Here is a 14,406-nt window from a genome sequence, read left to right on the forward strand (position 1 = left end):
TTTAAATTACGACTCTGTATGTAGTATTTTAATCAGTTAATTTACTTGTGTTATTGCCTGGCTTCTCCCTGGGTTAGTACAGTATACACTATAATCACAGTGTAATGTACAGTGAACTACTCAGTGCTCATTCTATCTCAAATTCAAATAGTTTTGGATGAGTTATAGAACATAGTTAAATTTAATGACATGGGACTAAAGTTGCTTCTTTCCAGCTTCCATCCTTTTTGCTTACTTTTATACCCTTTTCAGGAAATAGATTATTTTTTCTTGTTTTACTGGCAAGATGTGAAAAAGCTAGTACAATACATGAAAAACAAAAATTTGATATCCGGAACTGTCCCTTCATAGCCAGAGGCACTTAATAGGTTAAAGTAATCAATTAAGTGTATACTGGAGCTATACATTAAAGAGAGACCAGCACTGTAACATGATATTGCTTTCCTAAAATGTAGCTTAGGTTATGTCTACACTACAGTCTACGTCAGCAAAACTTCTGTCACTCAGGGGCGTGAATATTCCCCATTCATTCTTCTCCCTCCCCCCCACCCCGAACAACATAAGTTATATTGACATAAGCATATGTGTGCACAGCACAACATCAGCAGGAGAACTTCTCCCACTGACATAGCTTATGCCTCTCGCAGAGTTGGGTTTTTTTATGCCAGTGGGAGAGCTCTCTCCTGTCAGTATAGAGCATCTTCACCACACATGCTACAGCGACACAGCTATATCAGTACAGCTATGATGCTGCACTGCAGTACATATAGACATACCCTAAGTCTCTCCTACTGTATTTTTGTATTATGACATACTAACAGCAGTGTTCTTCTCTTTGTAATTTATTTTAAAGCAAAAAAGCAATTGGTTGTGTTTCTCTGCTGTTTTGAGTACAATGAACACAATCTATTTTAAATACCCAAATTAATATTCATAAATGAGTCAAACTTCTTTAAATAATAATGTGGTTTAAACAACAGAATACACTTCTCTTTACTTTACAGAAATGCCATTGCTGAGGAGAATATAATTAATATATAAAACACAAGACTATATTGACTCTTGCAGCTGCCCTCTAGTCAGAAAAGAAGAGTGTTGTTCAGAGGATTACATTGGATTCTTATCCACAGATACATCTCCCATACTATAATATGGTATTATGGGTTGGTTCATGCATTCCTTCTGCACCGAAATTTTCAACTAAAATGAATTTTAGTATGTTACTATTTCCCATTCATGTAACCAAAATGGCAATTAATATTAAATTTCCAAGGTGCTGCAAGAAATTTTACATATGCAATTCTATTGAATTTAATGGAAGCAGCCAATCTACCATCTTGTGAAACATTTAGAAAATGTAATTAAACCTCTATTTCAAATTATGGACCTTGTGTGAACAAGTTCAATGCTAGATCCTTTTACTATCCCTTCAGATACTTTTGACAGTGATGCAATCTTCTCTCAGTATTACTATATTTACTGTTTGCTTATGGTAATACTCAGTGTGGTACTTTCCGGCACTTTCCAGACTGAAAAGAGGGCATGGTTCCTGTCTTAAGGACCTCACAAGCTAAGGCTAGACAGACAAAGGTTAGGGGAAGTGAAACCAGAATAGGCTCGGTAGGGGTGGCATGGCAGAAAAAATAAGAATTCTGGTTCATGAAAAAAGCTGAGGTTTAAGAGTTTGTTTTCGTTCAGACTTGCTACATTGCATTGACCAAGACAAGCAGACACAAGAGATATTGACAACTGCTAGTACCTCAGGTATATTGCCACAAATTACTACATCTGGCACATGCAAACCCATGTGCGGGACATCTTGGGGAGGACAAGATGCAGTCTAGGCTCCTAGCCCTATTCTTAAAGGCACCTGGACAAAAGGAAGTCGAGAATTTCTGTGCATCATGTCCCGAATGCCAATTAATGGCTTCTAAGGGAACCTTGTGGGCTACCTTGATGAAGACTACCTTTGAAGAAATTTTTCAGAGTAACAGCCGTGTTAGTCTGTATTCGCAAAAAGAAAAGGAGTACTTGTGGCACCTTAGAGACTAACCAATTTATTTGAGCATGAGCTTTCGTGAGCTACAGCTCACTTCATCGGATGCATATGCATATGCATCCAGTGAAGTGAGCTGTAGCTCACGAAAGCTCATGCTCAAATAAATTGGTTAGTCTCTAAGGTGCCACAAGTACTCCTTTTCTTTTTGCGAAGAAATTGGAGTTGATGTTACAGGTCCCCTAGAGAAGGGCACCTCTGGACTTCAGCATATACTAGTCGTCATGGACTGTGCCATCAGATACTGGGAAGCTATACCACTCCAGTCTACAAATCCTAAGATTATCGTTAACGAGCTGCTGAAGGTCTTTGTGTAGGTAGCGTTTTCCAAAGAAGTCCTGACGGACCAGGGGACAAATTTCACATCCTGGCTGGTGAAAGAAGTTTGGGAACTATTAAAAATCAAAGTATTATGCAAATCCATATATGCTCTAGTAGAAAGATTCAGACACTCAAGAGAATACTCAAGAAATTCATTGCCCAGGATCCCTGACACTGGGAACAACTACTCCCAGCCTTACTCTACGCTATCAGAGAGGTGCCCCAAGTCTCAACACGGTTTTTGCCCTTCAAACTGCTATATGGAGGACAACCAATGGCCAAACTCAACCTGGTATGGGAAACCTGGGAAAGCCATGCACAGAGAGCGGACAACATATTGCAATATGTTTTATAGTTATATGAGAGACTGGAGGCTATGGGGGCATACACTGGATAAAAATCTCAAAGAAGCACAGGAACAATAATGAAAGCATAATAAAGGGGTGTGGATGCGTGTCTTTCAGCCAGGCGTCAGAGTCCTGTTACTTCTTCCAAGCTTGGAATCAAAGTTAGTAGACAAGTGGCAAGGCCCTTATTAGGCTGTAAAGAAAGTGGGGACTGTAGACTACTTGGTCAGACAACCAAGGAAGAAAAACAAACGACAAATTTACCACAAACTTACTGAAGTCCTGGAAAAAGCCACGTAAAACCTTTTCGTCACACCATATCCTGAGGAACTGGTACTAGGACTCCAAGTTAATGACTGCCTAAAAGAAAGCCCAGTACCCCTTGGAAAGAACCTAAACCATAAGCAAAGGGAATTGGCACTCCAGCTGGTGACCACTTTCCCACAGGTATTCTCAGCTCTCCGTAGGAAGGTGTTCCTGGCACAGTATCACACTAATACAGAACCCCATAAGGTAACATGGGAAGGGCTCTGACCAATCCCCAGCAAGTTGAGGGGATGGGGGCCATCGAGAAAGAGATCAAGACCATGTTAGAATTTAAAGTGATAGAAGAATCCCAGAGGGACTGGAGGAGCCTTTTTGTGCTTGTCCCAAAGCCAGATGGCTCACTATGTTTGTGTGTAGATTTCAGAAAAGTGAACTCAGTTTCCAAATGTAATGCCTACCCTATGCCACAAGCCATGCCATGAACTCCTAGACCCACTGGGAGAATCCCAATACATCACCACTTTGAATTTGACAAAAGGGTGTTGGCAGATCCCCTTAACACTGTATTCCGAGGAGAAGACAACTTTCTCTATGCCACTCAGCATATTTCATTTTAAGACCATGCCCTTTGGGTTACATGGGATGGCAGCCACTTTTCAACATTTGATTAACAGATTACTCCGATAGCACAATCAACATGCAGTGGCATACTTACACAGCATAGTTATCTATAACATGGATTGAGATTCTCATCTAGCTGCTGTTCTCCAGTCACTGAGAGAAGCTGGGTTAATGGCAAAGCCTGCTAAATGTGCAGTAGGAAAGGAAGAAGCCTATTACCTAAGCCACTGAGTTGAAGGAGGACAAGTCTACCCCTTAGTGGGTAAAGTTCATGCCTTAGGCATACAAGATCCCTATGACCAAAGGCAAATGCATGCCTTTTTAGGCTTAGCTGGCTGTTACCGCCAGTTCATACCCCATTTTGCCACCATATAGTGTCCCTGCTAACTGACCTAACTAGGGTGCTGTGAACAGCCACCTGCAAAAGTGCCTTTCAAAAACTCAAGGCCATACTCTGCAGACACACACTGCTATATAGCTCAAACGTCAAAAAGGAATTCATGCTACAAATAAACACATTGGAGGTAGTTCTAGGGGCAGTCCTTTCTCAAGAGATAGATAGAGAACACCTGACAGTATATTACTGGAAACTCTTCTCCACAAGAAAGTATATCAGTGATAAGGGGAGGGGGGGGGGAAAAGAGAGAGAGAGAGAGTACTTGGCTGCCAAATGGGCAATAAAGAACCTGCAGTACTACCTCCTAGAAAATGAGTTCACACTAGTTATTGATCATGCTCCCTTGCGCTGACTACATGTGATAAATAAAAGACAAATCCAAGGATAATGAGATGGTACCTGTTGCTATAGCCATATACCTTTCAGATGCAGCACCAGACAGGAAGTTTGCATTGCAGCACTGATTTTCTGTTCAGGGAAGTAGCCTACACCAGCCAAGGCCATGCCTTGGCCTTGCAGGGGAAGATATGTAATGGGAGTCTTCAAACCCCATACTGAACCTAGAAAGGGCAGAGGAGGGTCTCTCCTATTTACAAGCCAGCAGCTTGATCACACCCCATGCAGCTGCCAGAGCTGTCAGTCATGGATGCAGGCACCGACAGCTGCAACCAATAGAGAAAACAGGACCTGCTATAAAGGGGAGAGTACAGAGAAGGAAATGGAGGCAGAAAGGGGTAATAGTACTACATCATGCTGCCTCTAAGAAAACAGCCAAGAGATTGCAAGCCCTAAAATTGAAGGATAGATGACTTAATTGGAGAGGAGAGTACAGGAATCGAGCTCACTGAGAACAAAGTCGGGAGGATCAGCCAGGAGAAGCAGAGACATCTCGAAAGATCACCCCAAGAGATACTGGCAGACCCCCTCAGAATATCATCTGTGGGAGATACTTTTGCAGAGGTAGCTTCCCACTCCTCCCCAAGTGCAGTTGCAGGGAGGCCAACCCACCCCTACTCAATGCTATGGAGACAGGTGTGCCCTTCTCCCCAAAATGGTATTTAACAGTGAGTTAAAGCAATAATCTGTTGCCTTTATTCATGCTGACATATCTAACACAGAAGCTGGAGTAATTGCTCTCCTTACACACTCTATAGAGTGAATGGGACAGAAGGCACTTGGCTTCCTGAGCAATACATTGGTCCAATGACAGCACAGTACTGGTGCATTTGAAGAGCAAGCACCAGGATGTGTCAGCAAACCTGCACAGAAACTAGAGAATTGCAAACCCTGCTTGAAAATGAATTTCTCATTGTGGTTTCTAAGTAATAGAACTTTATATTTGAAAATAGTATTTTCAAGTTGCTGGTATTCCTTTAAAATGATACAATACCCATAATCATCAGCCTTTGATAGTGTAATTTTAGCATTATCAACACTACCAATAGGCAAGTTGTGTACTTATGAGTCTGAAGCCAGCTTCATTACCACTCAATATAAAAAATAAATGTAATTTTGTGTTCATATTTAGTATTTGTCTGTACTGCCCTCTAGTGGAAGTCTGAGCAACCTATCCAGAATGGCCTCCTTTCCCTCAAAATAATTCTACTACAGAATCATAAATGACTATATGAGCTAGCTATGCTTTTGTTTGGAAAATAGACTATAGGTATCTAGCTTTTTAGGTAAGGGCTCTGACACTATGCTTATGGAATATTTCTGTGAATTCAGCACTCCTGGTGTCCTATATGAAGAACATGGCAAAATTTGTCAAGTTTATCCTTAATAATAGTTTGCACTTTTGTCTTCTTTCATCTGAGGATCTCAAAATATATTCTAAAAACAGTCTCATAACTGCTCACTGAGGTATGTATGTATTATTATACCCATTTTACAGATAGGTACTGTGACATTCCCTAGGGTACAATCTGGACAGCTGTATCCCCTCACTTCTCCAACCTGGGGTACCTTTTATGCTGCTTCACTGTGAGAGCAACCTGTCCTAGCACTGCTCACGTACAGCCTTTAGGAGTAATTTACATGCAAGCTATATTGTCTGAGCTAACCACTCCTGAATTACATACAGGGAAACACCAGCAAACTCACAGTCCCAGACCTTCCCCCAGAAATCTGCATCCCATGCTGCCCAGCTCTCTCCTTCTGGACAATACAAGCTCATAGAAAGTCACTCATTTCATTAATAGAAAATGATATGCACAAACCCTGTTACCTCAGAATGGAGGTTCCCAAATACTTCAGTCCAAACACACTGGTTTAGATAAAACAATATGTGACGTTGTCCTATTAAAATATAATTATGCAAACCATTGTTGCTATCACTGCTATATAATTTCAGCAAATCTTATACAAAATATAACTTATGGACAGAAAGGGTTAAACAGCTTGCAGGCTAACTAACCCAAAGCCGACCTTTAAAGACATGTGGGGAGATAATGTTTGTGTTTTTGTGCATTTACATATGTATGGGTAGTGGTCAACAATGTAATCAACAGTCCCTGTCTATGCTGTATTCTGATAATTCAGAAATCAAAAGAATATCCTAGCATTTAAATGAATTGTAATCACGGGATATCTCTGTATGCATCTCTCTTTGAACTGTATAGCGAATGGTGGAGGAACAGGCGATTGTCTTATGTTAATTCATATAGCTAAGTACTGTTGATAGACTGCCTAATGGATAAATTGCCTTATGTTAATCTGTGTGAATAATTAATGACTATGCTTAGGAAATGAGGGCCTATTATTCCCTGAGGGACTCCAACTTGTCAAAGAAGACATGAAATTGTATAAAAGATCCTTGGGTCCTGATCCTGTTTATCTCAGATCTGCTTAAGCTTCATCAGGGGAAGTTTGAGTCTCAAGATGAGATCCCAGTTCTGACTGGACCGCCCTGAAATATAAGCATTGAACTATAACCTATGAACTATTTCTGAAAGAACTCTTTGCAACTACAAAGCTCACCCTCTCTGCTATGAATCTGAACCTCAAGAATTGAACTCATGTCTGTATGTATATTGATCTTTTAACCATACTCTCCCTCTTTCCTTTTTTAATAAATTGTAGTTTAGTTAAGAATTGGCTGTATGCATGTATTTGGGTAAGATCTGGAATATTCAATAATCTGGGAGGTAATGTGTTCGATCCTTTGGGATTGGTAGAACCTTTTCTTTTATATGATGAAATAAGATTTTCAGAAATCTTCATCGTATTTGACTTGGGTACCTGGAGGGAGGCCTGAGGCTGGGTTACTTTAAGGAAACTCTGTTTCTGGGCAACCAGTGAGGTAATAAAGAAGCTGTTTTATGCTGTCTTGGTAAAGCTAAGTATTGAAAATATCCACCAGCTTTGGGGATTATCTACCTGATTCTTTGTAGTTAACACTAATTGAGTGACCTTAGCTGGCCCCCACTGGAACCCCGGTCACACAAGAAAACAAGTTTATTAACTACAGAAGGAAATATTTTAAGTGATTACAAGTAATAAGGCATAAAAGTCAGAATTGGTTACAAAGAAAATGAAAAATAAGACTCAAACTAATACCTAATTTAGCTAGCTAAAATGAATTCAAAGCAAAGGTCTTTCTCACCCATATGCTTTCTGCAGTCTCTACTAGCTGGAAAGCCTCCCAGCAAGGACCTCTCCCCTAGTTCAATGATGCTTCCTTTGTCTTTCAAACATTGTAGTTGCCATGAGTAGAGATGAGGGGAAAGAGGTGATTTGGGGGCCTCGCTTTTTCATTATTATATCTTTTCCTTCTCTGAGGATTATCTCTAGCTTGGGTTCAGGTGACAGGAGGTCTGGGGAACCAGGAACCCCCCAACAGTTCCATTGCTAATATGTAAAGTTCTTGCTCACATCCTTCTTCCTGCCAAAGAATGGCCACTTAACAGGTGATAATCCGTGATCCTAGAGTCTGACAGAACAAGGTCTGATGGTCTCAAGTTGCAGTGGGGGAGGAATATGTTATCTAGGGAGCTGGTGAAATCTCCTTCCTTTGAGGTTTTTAAGGTCAGACTTGACAAAGCCCTGGCTGGGATGATTTAGTTGGGGATTGGTCCTGCTTTGAGCAGGGGGTTGGACTAGATGACCTCCTGAGGTCCCTTCCAACCCTGATATTCTATGATTCTATGACAGTTCATTTGATTATACTGACACCTGGTTTGTGCCTGTTTTTCTAAACTTGGACTATGTCTCAGAAAAGTCATACAGTAGAATCTTATAACTTTACATACAATGTTGCCATGCACATTTTACCAGGGACAATAATGTTTAGCAGATTGAGTTTTCAAATGATCACTCACAAGGCATAGTTTGTACAAAATGTATCAGTCATGTAAAAAGGGTGAACATGGGGTACAGTCTGTCACAGGAACTTTTAGGGAGTCAGTTAAAGTAATTTATCCCAAGGCCATGTGTTGAGTCAGTCAATAATAAAATCCAGGAATCCTAACTATTACCCTATTGCTCTAGCCACATTCCTCACCACATAATATATTAAGATAACAGAGGAACTAAATGATGTGTCTTGCACAGTACCTTATTTAACTATTATGTAGGCATAGGCTCTGACTCCATTGGAACCAAGTTCTCCAGGGACCTTTTATACAATCACATTATTTACTGTACCAACTTTAAAACTGTCTTAGTGAGTCCCAGCAGTATTTTATAAATCAGCACTCTTGAAAGAAGAAATTATGAATTTATGTTTTGGCAGGTAATAATATCTACATCTAAAAGACTTGGTTGATTAAAAGGAGCAACTGCAGCTACACAGCCTAGCTTAATCCCAATATGACTATATCTACCATAACATGCAAATAGCCTAGCGTGTTATCTGAGCAGTTATCCATTTACGCATTTGCACTGCCTTATGGAAACTGATTGCACATGTTTATTATGTCTTCACATTTAGATAAGATATGGGTTAAAGGTTTTTGATCTGGGCACTTGACTTTGGTTTACTGCACACGATATTTTCACACTGCCTTACATTGTAGCGCTCTATTTACACCACCAGCAAAGATGACTGGTGAAGTGAAACTGACTGAAGTTCACTGAAGTTACAGCAGGTGACATGGAGATGGAGAAACTGAAAAATTTGCAGACCACAGTACACTGTTTCATATTACACACTACAACCAAAGGTGTGGGACATATAATTTTCCCAGGGGTTCAAGATATGACTTTTTTGAAAGCAAGGACTAGATTCTCCATTGCGCTGCATCTTGTGTGGTTATTTACACCAGTGCAAAATGGGCATAAAATTGTATACTCAGAATTATAGCATTTTATACCCACTATGCACTGGTCTAAATGACCTCATCAAGTGAAGGGCAATGGAAAGAATTAAATCCTAATTTGTTGCAATACCATAAAACTGTGGTACTGTGTGGGGCAACTTCAAACTTTTACCAGATTATGAATTCAGCTGCATTAGCCAGCACTTAAATTTGAGGTTATTCCCCTCCACTGTCCAAGGCACAGGATATCAGGATGTGTCATTTCTTTTCCAAGCTGAACAGTCCCATTATTTTTACTCTCTCCTTATATGGAAGCTGTTCCATGCCCTTAGTAATTTTTGTTGCCCTTCTCTGTACCTTTTCCAATACATCTTTTTTGAGATGCGGCACCAGAACTGCACACAGTATTCAAGGTGTGAGTGTACCATGGATTACATAGTGGCATTATGATATTGTCTGTTGTATTATCTATCTCTTTCCTAATGGTTCCTAACATTCTGTTAGTCAAAAACAAACAAACAAAAAAAAAAAAACCCAAAACAACCTGCCATTGCACATTGAGCAGATGTATTTAGAGAACTACACACAATGACTCCAAGATCTTTCTTGAGTGATGACAGCTAATTTATTCCCCATCACTTTGTATGTATACTTGGGATGATATTTTCCAGCATGCATTATTCTGCATTTATCAACATTTAATTTCATCCACCATTTTCTTGCCCAGGCACCTAGTTTTGTGAAATCCCTTTAACTCTTAGCAGTCTGCTTTGGACTTAACTATCTTTATATCATCTAAAAACTTTGCCACCTCACTGTTTACCCCTTTTTCAGATCATGAATATGTTTATTGAACAGCACCGGTCTCAGTATAGATCTTTTGGAGACCCTGCTATTTCCTCTCTCCACTGTAAAAACTGACCATTTATTCTTATCCTTTGTTTCCTATCTTTTAACCAATTACTGATCCGTGAGAGGACCTTCCCACTTACCCAATGACTCCCTAGTTGATTAAGAGCCTTTGGTGAGGGACCTTGTGGAACGCTTTCTGAAAGTCCAAATACACTATATCCACTGGATCACCCTTGTCCACATTCTTGTTGACCACCCTCAAAGAATTCTAGTAGATTAGTGAGGAGGCATGATTTCCCTTTAAGAAAGCCATGTTGACTCTTCCCCAACATATCATGTTCATCTATGTGTCTGATAATTCTGTTCTTTACTATAGTTTCAACCAATTTGCCTGGTACTTAAGTTAAGTCCAGCCTGTAAATGGCAGGATCACCTCTGGAGCCTTTTTTAAAAATCAGTGTCACATTAGCTATCCACCAGTCATCTGGGTACAGAGGCAAATTTAAGCAATAGGTTACATACCATAGTTAGTAGTTCTGTAATTTCATATTTGTGTTCCATCAGAGCTCTTGGGTGAATATCATCTGCTCCTGGTGACCTATTACTGTTTAATTTATCAGTTTTTTCCAAAACCTCCTCTATTGACATCTCAACCTGAGACTATTCCTCAGATTTGCACCTAAAAAGAAAATGGTTCAGGTGTAGCAATCTCCCTCACATCCTCTGCAGCAAAGACTAACGTCAAGAATTCATTTAGCTTCTCCACAAAAGCCTTGTTTTCCTTGAATGCTCCTTTAGCACCTTGTTCAGTGAGTGACCCCACTGATTATTTGGCAGACTTCCTGCTTCTGATGTACTTAAATGTTTTTTGCTGTTAGTTTGTCACCAGAGTGTGTCTTTTGCTAGTTGATCTTCAAATTCTTTTTTGGCCTTCCTAATTATATTTTTACACTTGACTTGCCAGAATTTATGCTCCTTTCTATTTTCCTCAGTAGGATTTGACTTCCAATTTTTAAAGGATGTCTTTTTGTCTCTAACTACCTCTTTTACTCTGTTGTTTAGCCATGGTGGTGTTTTTGATCCTCTTATTGTTTATTTACTTATTATTTGGGTATGCATGTAGTTTGACCCTCTATTATGGTGTTTTTAAAAAGTTTCCATGCAGCTTCCAGGCACTTCACTCTTGTGACTGTTCCTTTTAATTTTCACTTAACTGGCCTCCTCATTTTTGTGTAGTTGCTCTTTTTGAAGTATAAATGTTACCGTGGTGGGTCTCCTATTCCGCTCCTACAAAGATGTTAAATTTAATTATGGTTTAGCTATATTCAACCTCTTGGAACAGATCCTGTGCTCCATTTAGGTCTAAAGCTAGAACTGCCTCACTCCTTGTAGCAGAGAGGACTCATAACTGTTGATATGGTGGGAGAGCACAATTTAAAGATTCTGGTGGTATGTAGTGGGGTTCAGGGCAGGTACTCAAGAGACAAAGGGGTCTGATTTCTAGAGGTACTTTTGATGTAATGTTTTACAATACTATGTAATAGCAGATGGACACTATTCTAAAAGAGAGCTACTCCTGACATAGGGGCTGACTGCCTCTCTACCTGGGAGGGGAGATGCTCAACCCCACTCTCTGCCCCAGGCCTGCCCCAACTCCACCCCTTCCCCCAAGCCCCACCCCTGCCTCTTCCTGACCCCCAGCTCCACCCCCACTCCATCCTTTCCCCCAAGGCCCCACTCTCCTGCCCCCTTCCCCAAATACGCCTTGTTCCCACTCCTCCCCCTCCCTCCCAGCACCTCCTGCACACCACTGAACAGCTGATCACAGCATGCCAGAGGCACTGGAAGGGAGGGGGAGGAGTTGATTGGTGGGGCTACTGGCAGGCAGGAGGCACAGGAGAGCTTGGCTGCCAGTGGATGCTAAACACCCAATGATTTTTTTCCATGGGTACTCCAGCCCTGGAGGTTTACAACCAACTGTGAATCTTGGAAGCTTGGAAACTACCTCGTTGGCAGCACAAGTGTCAGACTTTAGGATCGAAGGGAAAGGCTGCTGCAGCTGGTCCTGTTGAGAACCAGAAAGTTGAGATCCAGTGCTAAAGGACCTCCCCCAGCCTAAGGGGAGGATCCACAGGTCCGGGATTCAAAATGATTGCGGGGGACAACTAAAGATGTAACCAGGAACAGGAGTGAGGTCACAGGACTAAACGAAGGGCACCTGACTGGGACACCGAGCAGAGAACGCTGGACAGTGCCCACTGCTCCTCGAAGGTGTCAAGAGAGCCTGTGAACACCGCCCAGAGTAACTCTGAGTGGATGCATGAACGGACTGAGGAGCAGAAATAGGCACCACAGTCGCAGCAAACCCCATTGGCCAACCTCCGCTCCCTGGTTTTGTAGCTGGCCATTTTGGCCAGGGCTAGGAGGACGCTGACAAGGAGGTCCTGCGACTTTGTGGGGCCATGGATAGGGAGTGCATAGATGGGAAGGTGAGGGGGAAAATGAAATTATAAACGTAATAATATATCTAGGAGGATCTGGAATAGGGGCTGCAACCTGGCGCACTACAGATATATGTGCGCTAGGGCCTCCCTCACACCGCAAAAGGGGCAGGTGTCTGGGATGGGAGTGAACCGCGCCAAGTACACGCCTATGCTCACAGCTCTGTGAAGGAGCTGCCAGCTGATGTCCCCGGCGGGCCTGGGGACCAGGGTGAAATATAGGCTAGCCCACCAGGGCTCCTCACCCTCCAGAGGTGGCAGGAGGTCCCGCCACTTTGTGCTGGGGCAGGACGCAAGGGTGAGGACGTGAAGAGTGTGGAGCACGAGCATGTACAGATGTTTTCTTGGCATGGTCCGGAAGTGAACTGGCTGTAATTCATGCAGCCGGCTCACAGTAAAGGGGTGGGATGGCCAGGTAGGTCCACGGGGCAGGATCCTAATGAAAAGTTCCGGAGGGCCTGGGGTGGTGAGTGGGTGGGGGTGCCCTCCCACAGGACCTGGTCAAGGAAAACCCAAGCAGTGGGTGGTAAAGCAGCCCTCACCTCCTGAAGTACGCGCCGGGGAGTACAAGGGCTGGAGACCCCCATGTGTCGAGTGAGCGTCAGGGGATCCAGCCAGTCTCCCTGGTCATAGTCCAGGAGGTCTCCGACTCTGGTGACTTCTGCCAGGACCAACCTCTGGCACTTCAAGGGGGACTCCGCCACCTGCGCACAGAGCTGGGGGTTGTGTAGCAGGGGCTCCATATGAAGCTGGGGGTTGTGTAGCAGGGGCTCCATGAGAAGATCTGCCCCCTCGGTGGCTGCCATGGACCTGGTCATTGAGAGCAGTTTCCAGGTGTGGAGGAGGTCCTGGTAGAAGACCTGCAACCTGGAGAGATCTCGCTGAAGACCTCTCAGATGGAGATAAAGGAGCTGCCGGTTGTATCGGAGCCCTCAGAAGCGGTGCAGGAAGTCGTGCACCTCTACGTTCCATGCTAGACTACCGGCATCTAAAGGAGCCTCTGCAGGGCCTGGAGGTGGAGGAAGATGTGGACCTGAGTGCGCAGGCACTTCAGGCTCTGCCCTCCCTCCTCCAGGGACAGGTGGAGGACCTCTGCAGAGACCCAGTGCAGTCCTGGCCAGTAGAACTCCAGAATCAGTATTCGGGGGTTGGCCAGGAAGCCTGGGGCCAGGACCAGGGTGTTGAGCTGGTGCCAGAGCATGGACAGGACTAGCTGATTGAGCACCACTGCCCTCCCTCAGAGGGAGAGGCACTAGAGTAGTCCTGTCCATCTCCAGAGCCACTCTGCCATCCTGCCCTCTAAACCTTGCCAGTTCTCCAGCAGAGACGGATGCGTGGCAGAAAGGTAAATACTGATATAGAGCAGCAGACCCGTGCTCCGCCAGATGGCCTGAAGCGCGGGTGGGAGGGAGCTCACCTGCCACCCATCCCTGACCACCAGGCCAGAGCTCTTGACTCAGCTGACCTGGGCAGAAGCGGCTGCCGAGTAGACGGCCTGGCAAGTCTCCACCCGTGCACACCAGGTCGCCCAAGTACAGGACCACGAGGAGCATGTCGCTGGCATATGCCAATAGGACCAGCCGCAGCTCTGGCTCTCTCAGCACCAACCCCATCAGCCTCCAGCACAGCTGGTGTTAGGGATTGCTCTGGGCAGGCAAGGAAGCCAGTGCCTGGGGAAGACACATGAAGGGAGAAAGCTGCAGCACGCGAGTCACTTTCTGGGGAAGGTAGGCGGGGAGCAGCTGTTGAGTAATGTGGAGAGCCCAGCACCAGCAGCATTATTCAG

The sequence above is a fragment of the Chelonia mydas genome, chromosome 7 (assembly GCF_015237465.2).
Source record: "Chelonia mydas isolate rCheMyd1 chromosome 7, rCheMyd1.pri.v2, whole genome shotgun sequence".
NCBI lineage: Eukaryota > Metazoa > Chordata > Testudines > Cheloniidae > Chelonia > Chelonia mydas.